Raw genomic sequence first — 8,395 nt, 5'->3', positions numbered from 1 at the left:
TGGTGGCTGAGGAGATTCCCCCCTTCTATACAGTATTGTTCAAAATAATAGCAGTACAATGTGACTAACCAGAATAATCAAGGTTTTTCGTATATTTTTTTATTGCTACGTGGCAAACAAGTTACCAGTAGGTTCAGTAGATTCTCAGAAAACAAATGAGACCCAGCATTCATGATATGCACGCTCTTAAGGCTGTGCAATTGGGCAATTAGTTGAATTAGTTGAAAGGGGTGTGTTCAAAAAAATAGCAGTGTGGCATTCAATCACTGAGGTCATCAATTTTGGGAAGAAACAGGTGTGAATCAGGTGGCCCCTATTTAAGGATGAAGCCAACACTTGTTGAACATGCATTTGAAAGCTGAGGAAAATGGGTCGTTCAAGACATTGTTCAGAAGAACAGCGTACTTTGATTAACAAGTTGATTAGAGAGGGGAAAACCTATAAAGAGGTGCAAAAAATGATAGGCTGTTCAGCTAAAATGATCTCCAATGCCTTAAAATGGAGAGCAAAACCAGAGAGACGTGGAAGAAAACAGAAGACAACCATCAAAATGGATAGAAGAATAACCAGAATGGCAAAGGCTCAGCCAATGATCACCTCCAGGATGATCAAAGACAGTCTGGAGTTACCTGTAAGTACTGTGACAGTTAGAAGACGTCTGTGTGAAGCGAATCTATTTTCAAGAATCCCCCGCAAAGTCCCTCTGTTAAAAAAAAGGCATGTGCAGAAGAGGTTACAATTTGCCAAAGAACACATCAACTGGCCTAAAGAGAAATGGAGGAACATTTTGTGGACTGATGAGAGTAAAATTGTTCTTTTTGGGTCCAAGGGCCACAGGCAGTTTGTGAGACGACCCCCAAACTCTGAATTCAAGCCACAGTACACAGTGAAGACAGTGAAGCATGGAGGTGCAAGCATCATGATATGGGCATGTTTCTCCTACTATGGTGTTGGGCCTATTTATCGCATACCAGGGATCATGGATCAGTTTGCATATGTTAAAATACTTGAAGAGATCATGTTGCCCTATGCTGAAGAGGACATGCCCTTGAAATGGTTGTTTCAACAAGACAATGACCCAAAACACACTAGTAAACGGGCAAAGTCTTGGTTCCAAACCAACAAAATTAATGTTATGGAGTGGCCAGCCCAATCTCCAGACCTTAATCCAATTGAGAACTTGTGGGGTGATATCAAAAATGCTGTTTCTGAAGCAAAACCAAGAAATGTGAATGGATTGTGGAATGGTGTTAAACAATCATGGAGTGGAATAACAGCTGAGAGGTGCCACAAGTTGGTTGACTCCATGCCACACAGATGTCAAGCAGTTTTAAAAAAACTGTGGTCATACAACTAAATATTAGTTTTGTGATTCACAGGATTGCTAAATCCCAGAAAAAAAAAAATGTTTGTACAAAATAGTTTTGAGTTTGTACAGTCAAAGGTAGACACTGCTATTTTTTTGAACACACCCCTTTCAACTAATTGCCCAATTGCACAGCCTTAAGAGCGTGCATATCATGAATGCTGGGTCTTGTTTGTTTTCTGACAATCTACTGAACCTACTGGTAACTTGTTTGCCACGTAGCAATAAAAAAATATACTAAAAACCTTGATTATTCTGGTTAGTCACATTGTACTGCTATTATTTTGAACAATACTGTATGTAAAGCGCTTTGGGTGTCTAGAAAAGCTCTATATAAATGTAATGAATTATTATTATTATTATTTACATCCTTTCCACTTTTAGTCACTTTTAACTGAACTTTGCGTACTCTCCCATCAGAGCTTGGAAAGACTTTGGACACAAGAGCCATAGGCCACTGGTTACGTGGACTCTTGATTATCTTTTAGGAGTACAAGGTCTCCTTCTTGAATTTCAGGTTAAGTATTATTCCACTTTCGACGACTTTGTAGTGTTGGGAGATATTCACGTCTCCAGCGATACCAAAAATTGTCAGCGAGACTCTGCACCTGCTTCCACTGCTGTCTGAACATATCACTACCTGAGAAGCCTCCAGGAGCCGGAGGAGTACCAACCTTCTGAGTCAGAAGCATGGCAGGGGTCAGTATAAGCGGTGAGTCAGGGTCTGATGAGATTGGAACTAAGGGCCTTGGATTAATTATCGCAGAAATTTCAGCCATGAATGTGCATACATAGGACCTCATTTGAGAGGGGACGAGAACCATACTGCATCAACATTGAGTCCAGAATCCTCCTCACTACACCAATTAAACCCAAGCCAAGCTCCCCCCATGTGTGAAGCATGGGGTGGATTGAATTCCCATGAGCTAGAGCAGTTGAAGTATTCTTGCATCTCTGGGTCCTTCACCATTTTGGAGAATCCCAGTTCTTTGCTTGCAGCTACAAAGTTAGTTCCACAATCTGACCGGAACTGTTTCACTGGCCCTCTAATGGCAAAGAAGCGTTCAAAGCGTTCTGGATCAAGTAGTTTCTCACTTATACTTGTGGCAGCAGTGCTCACTTGAGGTCAAAGGACGAACCTCAGAATCTGTCTCTGGATTCACCAGCTCAGAGGTCTTTTGCAAGTTTAGATCACTTTCTGAAGGTCCATAAAGAAAGTCTGGTCCTGTCAGCCACATGGTGTTCGCAAGAAGAGAAGCTGGAACGGACCTAGAGGCACAGTCAGCTGGATTGTGCTCGGTAGGCACAAAATGCCATTGCTCAGCCTTTGATGACTGCCTGATTCTTTGAACACGATTGTGCACATACATAGAACCTCCTTCTTTCATTGTGTATGTAACCCAATACAACCTTGCTGTCGCAGAAAAACTTCACAGAGTTTGGTGATAAATCAATCTCATCCAACATGAAATCTGAGATCTCAACAGCTAACACAGCTGCACAAAGTTCTAACCTAGGGATATGTGATGGATAGTAGGTTCATCTGGAGGTGTCAATTTAGCTTTACCTAAGACTAAACCAACGCTGATCTGTCCATCTTCAGGGATAGTCTTGAGGTATGCTACTGCCCCAATAGCCTTGAAAGAGGCATCTGAAAATATGCACAGCACTGTACGTTTTGCTTTTGAGAGTGACTTCAGGCTATATGTCCTCTGAACATGAATTCTTTCAAGGTCTTGCAATGAATTTCTCCACATTTCCCACTCTTTGCATTTCTCTTCTGGGAGGGGCTTGTCCCAGTTATCTATCCCCTTTGACAGCTCTCTCAACAGGAATCTTCCATGAATTGTGACAGGTGCTGCAACGCCTAAAGGGTCATATAAGCTGTAAACAGTGTCACGAATGCCACGACGAGTCAGAGGTTTGCTGTTATCTGGTGAGTGAAACGTAAAGGTATCTGTTGATATTTCCCAGTTCAGACCGAGACTCCGTTGAGCAGGCATGGTTTCATCTCCAAAATCAAGATCTTTGACACCTTCAGCACAGTCTTCAGGTGGAAAGGCTGCCAACACTAATGGGCTGTTTGACATAATCTTGTGAAGCCTTAGATTTGATTCTGCCAGGAATCTGATTGTGTCCTCCGAAGTAAATCAACAGCTTCAAAGGCAGTCGGAAAAGATCTCAGACCATCGTCGACATAAAAATCTCTCTTCACAAAGTTGTAGGTGTCATAAGCTTTCCTTCTTCGGCAGCCCGATGGAGTCCGTAGAACGCCACTGCCGGGGATGGGCTATTTCCGAAAACTTGGACTTCCATCCTACATTCAATTGCATCCTTGTCGAGATCATTGTCACGGAACCTTAGGAACCTCAAATAATCTCTGTAATTTTTCTTCACTGTGAAACAGTGGAACATCTGCTGTATATCGGCAGTTACAGTAATAGGCTCCTTCCTGAATCGAATCAGCACGCCTAACAAGCTGTTGTTTAAACCTGGTCCTGTCAAAAGGACGCTATTCAGTGAGAGACCCTGATATTGGGCGCTGGAGTCAAACACCACTCTAATTTGGTTGGGCTTTTTAGGATGATAAACCCCAAAGAATGGCAAATACCAGCGTTCCTGGTCATCACTTAGGGGAGAAGCATACTCGACATGATTGTTTTCAAACAACCTTTGCATGAAGTCTGTGAACTGCTGTTTCATCTCTGTTTTTTTTTTCCTGTAAAGTGCAACGCAGAGAGCTGAGCTGAGAGAGAGCATGCTCTCTGTTATTGGGAAGTAGAGACCTTGGGTATTTGAAAGGAAGAGGACCCACCCAGCTATTGTCACTGTCTCTAAAAAACTCGTTGTCCATGATCTCCATGAAGAGATGATCCTCAACAGACAGAGCAGGCTTGTTGTCATCCCTTGTGCGCCTAAACAGAACAGCCAAGGTGATTTTCTTTGCTTGCCCTTGTAGATATGAGGGATACCTTGCATTTCAGCTGTGAGACTTAAGTTATCCTTCAAGTTAATGTGGCTTCGACATGGGGGAAAGAATGAGGTTCTGCCATTGTCCAGCACATGTGTCTTGTAACTCAACACACTTGGTTTGTGATAATTACCCAAGCAAACATCTCCAAATATAAGACAGCCTAAATCTGTTTTTGTCGCAAAGGGAGCATTATGGTGCCCATTTTCCTGCCGTCTCACCTTATGGACTCTCAGAGCATCACGACCAAAAAGCATCAGGATCTGGGCACTGTCATCCATTTCTGGAATCTCAGAGGCTATTCTTTTAATAGATGAGGATGATTTCGAGCGACCTCTGGATTAGGTATTTCTGGCCTGTTATCTGGAATATCGTTGCACTCGATTAAAGTAGGTAGTGCCCCGCTAATGTCACCACTAACAGGTTCTATCTGAAATCCAACAGCTCTCCTTCCAGAACCTTCAATAGTCCCAGCACAGGTTTTCAGGAGATAAGAAGTCTGACTATTTATGCAGAAAAGACTCAGATATTACTAGTGACCTGTTGCTCTGGTCATCTAGCATTGCATACATCTTGACAGCATCTTCTGGAATGAGTTCTCAGGATACAGCTTGCCACTGTAATTTGAGTTCTGAATGTCTGTTTCTTTTAGCTTATTTAGCTTACTTTGTGTTACAACATAGTCTTTGGTGTGCTCCACCTTGATATGTGAAGACACAGAGAAGCTAGCACTGGAAATATTGTCCTCCGGGGCTGCTACAGCTGCTTCTGGCACTTCTGCCTGGGCCAGAGCAGCAGCTTGTTCCTTCTCATATTGAAGCACCTCCAAATCTGCCTCCATTTTGGCCGTGTCCATTTTGTGGGTCATTTCTAATTTAATCTTGTCCAGTTTAATTGCATTCTCTTTCTTTGCAAACAATACACGAGTCCGTGCCGCTTTTGCTTGAGCCTGTGCAGTAGCTGCTGCCATGCTAGCTGACACCCTTCATGACTGCGATGACCGAGAAGATCGTGATGAACGTGAGCGTTTTGAGCCTGCCTCAGAAGCTTGTTTTCCTGTGCTCATGGTTTCCTCTGCATTTTCCTCAGCAGAGGCTATAAGCTTCTCTTCATGGTTCATGATTAAAATATGACTGCAATCTTCTGCCATGTAACTTGATTTGCTTGTAGGATTATCATCTTTTTACTGTACTGTTCTTCTTGCATGTACAGATGCAATTTAACAGCCAGCCAAACTCCATCCTAAAGTACAGACGAGTCAGGATTCATCTTAGTCTTTGCCGTTTAATAAGATGCCAATACATTATGAATAAGGAGTAAAACTGTAAATAAACAGCAAATAAACAATATTAGAACAATTATCCAATGACTAAAGAAGATTCACGTAGTTCTGAAACTCTTATCTGTAAATGTCCCAAATAAATTCAGTGTATCAATTTACATAATTGGGATCATCAGATGACCAAGAAAACAGTAACAAATACAGATACTTACCCATATAGAGTAATTATTTTACCAAAGTAGACTGCAATCAACACACAGAGTGCTATATCAGACAAAGGCTAAGCTAATAGCTAAAGGCTATCACAAAAAAATGCATTAATTCAAAGCCTTAAACAATCGTATCGCAAATATGTATAATCAAGCATTATATAATGAAGAATTAACTTACAGATGATGCTTTTACAAACACGAAACAAAGGATGGCATCCAAAGATTGAGGAGATGTTGACTGGTGAAATGTGGTCACTTATTTTTCTAGAGAATTGCCCCTAGGTGGCGCCAAAACTATAACAACTATACAAAATAAAAGTAAACTTGGAGCAGAACAGTATGCCTAGGAACTATACTCTAATTCCTGCGTAATATTCAAGAAACTTTGCTGCCATGGGTGCAGCAGCGCAATGATATTACGCAACACCTGGAAATAGGCTGACTTTTGCCAACATATAACTAACTTGACAACCTACTTGCACAGGGAGTGTGCCTTGTAACCAAAGAGACATTTGTGAGAGACGATTCAGAAGATATTTACTTTGGTGCAGATCCTGAACCATATATATTTGGACTGGAATACACTGAAGATGTTGTCTGGCTATCACCAGACCATCCTCAATTTAAAAATTGAACATTGGTCTGGGGAGTCTTCTCTGTATTTCCTACTGCACAGGAGGCGTGATCATCTGCCATTATACGAATAACTCTGTACGCAGTTGGATAGTACTTTAAAGGGTTAGTTCACCCAAAAATGAAAATTATTTAATCGCTTTCAAAAGTTGTTTTAAACCTGCATGAAATTCTTTCTTTAAACCTAAATAAGAAAGCTATTTTCAGTTTGTCTGTCAGTTGGCAGGAAGTTTTGGTCGCTTTATTAAAAGTTTTTGCTGTGTGTAAATGAAAATAAAAATAGTTTTACCCTCCTTATGCACTGCAAAAAATGCTTTTCTTACTTAGTATTTTTGTCTTGTTTTTAGTCAAAATTTCCAAAAATTCTTACATCAAGTAACATTTACTAGATAAGTAAAAATTATTGTCTTGTTTTGGGAAAAAATAACTCAAAATTAAGAGAGTTTTTTCTTAAAATAATCTAAATAATCTGCCTGTGGGGTAAGCAAAACAATGTTGTTTTAAGATCCTTTTTCTTTTCCCACTGGCAGATTATTTCGTACGTAAGCTTATTGCATTCACTGAATCAACAAGATATTTTTTTCTTGAATTTTTTCTTCTTCTGTTTTTCTGAATTAATGACTAATTATTTCAGAATTATGAGATCATTATTTCTTGTAAAAAAATATTTGTTCTGTTTTTCTGAATTAATGACTTAATTATCTCAGAATTGTTCAGTTTTTCTGAATTAATGAGATCCCTCAAAATCCTGCCAAGAGCTCTATTTTAGCTGGATTGCATGGAAGAAAACATGTCCTGCCTTTCAAATTTAATCTGGTTTTATTTTACTTTGGGTTTTAGACTCGGAAATACTGCTGTTTTTAAGTAATATACATGGTATTAATGCGTCAACTTTGTGCAGACACCTCAAGACAGCAAAAAAGAACATTCTGATCTGCTTGACATTGCTAATGCACTCCATGGGGATCCAGTATTTTCAACAATTGCCTGATTTGTCTCTTGTGTCACCACGTAGCCAGCCTGAATGTATTTCAGATGCATCATCTTAACACGATCACATAGTAATGCGTATCAATAGTACAAGTGTGAAATCGTGTGGAATGTATACGTTGTGGAATGTACATGGAATGTACTGAGATAATGCATATGCTACGCAGTTTTTCGCGTGCATATGATACGCAATTTCTGGCGTGCATATGATACGCAATTTCTGGCGTGCATATGACACGCTCTTGGGTAGGTTGGGGGTGGTGGGGTGGTTTGGTTCGTACGTATAATATGCCATAAAGCGCGTATCAAAGCACCCGAAAAACCGTGTACAATATGCACGCCAAAACTCATTTTGCCGTATACATTCCACAAGATTGCACACTATTTATACGCGTTTTTGTGAGATCGGGCTCGCAAAATATACAATATCGGTTCAACTAATCCTGGAGAAACACAGCAAATTTTTGAGGTGTCTACACAAAATTGACGCACTAAAAACAATACCATTTATATTACTTAAAGACAGCAGCATTTCCCAAGGTTTCAAACCCAAAGTAAAATAAAACCGGATTAAACTTGAAAGGCGGGACATGTTTACGTCCATGCAATCCAAATATTTTTTTTCAAGAAAAAAATAGTGCATAATTATGAGATAATTAAGTCATTAATTCAGAAAAACAGAGCAAAAACTTTATTCATGAAAAATTATCTCGTAATTCTGAGATAATTAACTCGTTAATTCGGAAAAACAGAGTAGTTATTCATAATTGTTCTTATTTTAAGCAAAAACTCAAAATGTTGAGTTATTTTTCCCAAAACTAGACAATAATTTTTACTTGTCTAGTAAATGTTTCTTGATTTAGGAATTTTTAGAAATTTTGTCAAGAAACAAGAAAAAAATACTAAGTAAGAAAAGCATTTTTTTTTGCAGTGTGATAAGG

Source organism: Pseudorasbora parva, chromosome 24 (genome assembly GCF_024679245.1).
Source record: "Pseudorasbora parva isolate DD20220531a chromosome 24, ASM2467924v1, whole genome shotgun sequence".
Classification (NCBI taxonomy): Eukaryota; Metazoa; Chordata; class Actinopteri; order Cypriniformes; family Gobionidae; genus Pseudorasbora; species Pseudorasbora parva.
This window is presented reverse-complemented; position numbering follows the sequence as displayed.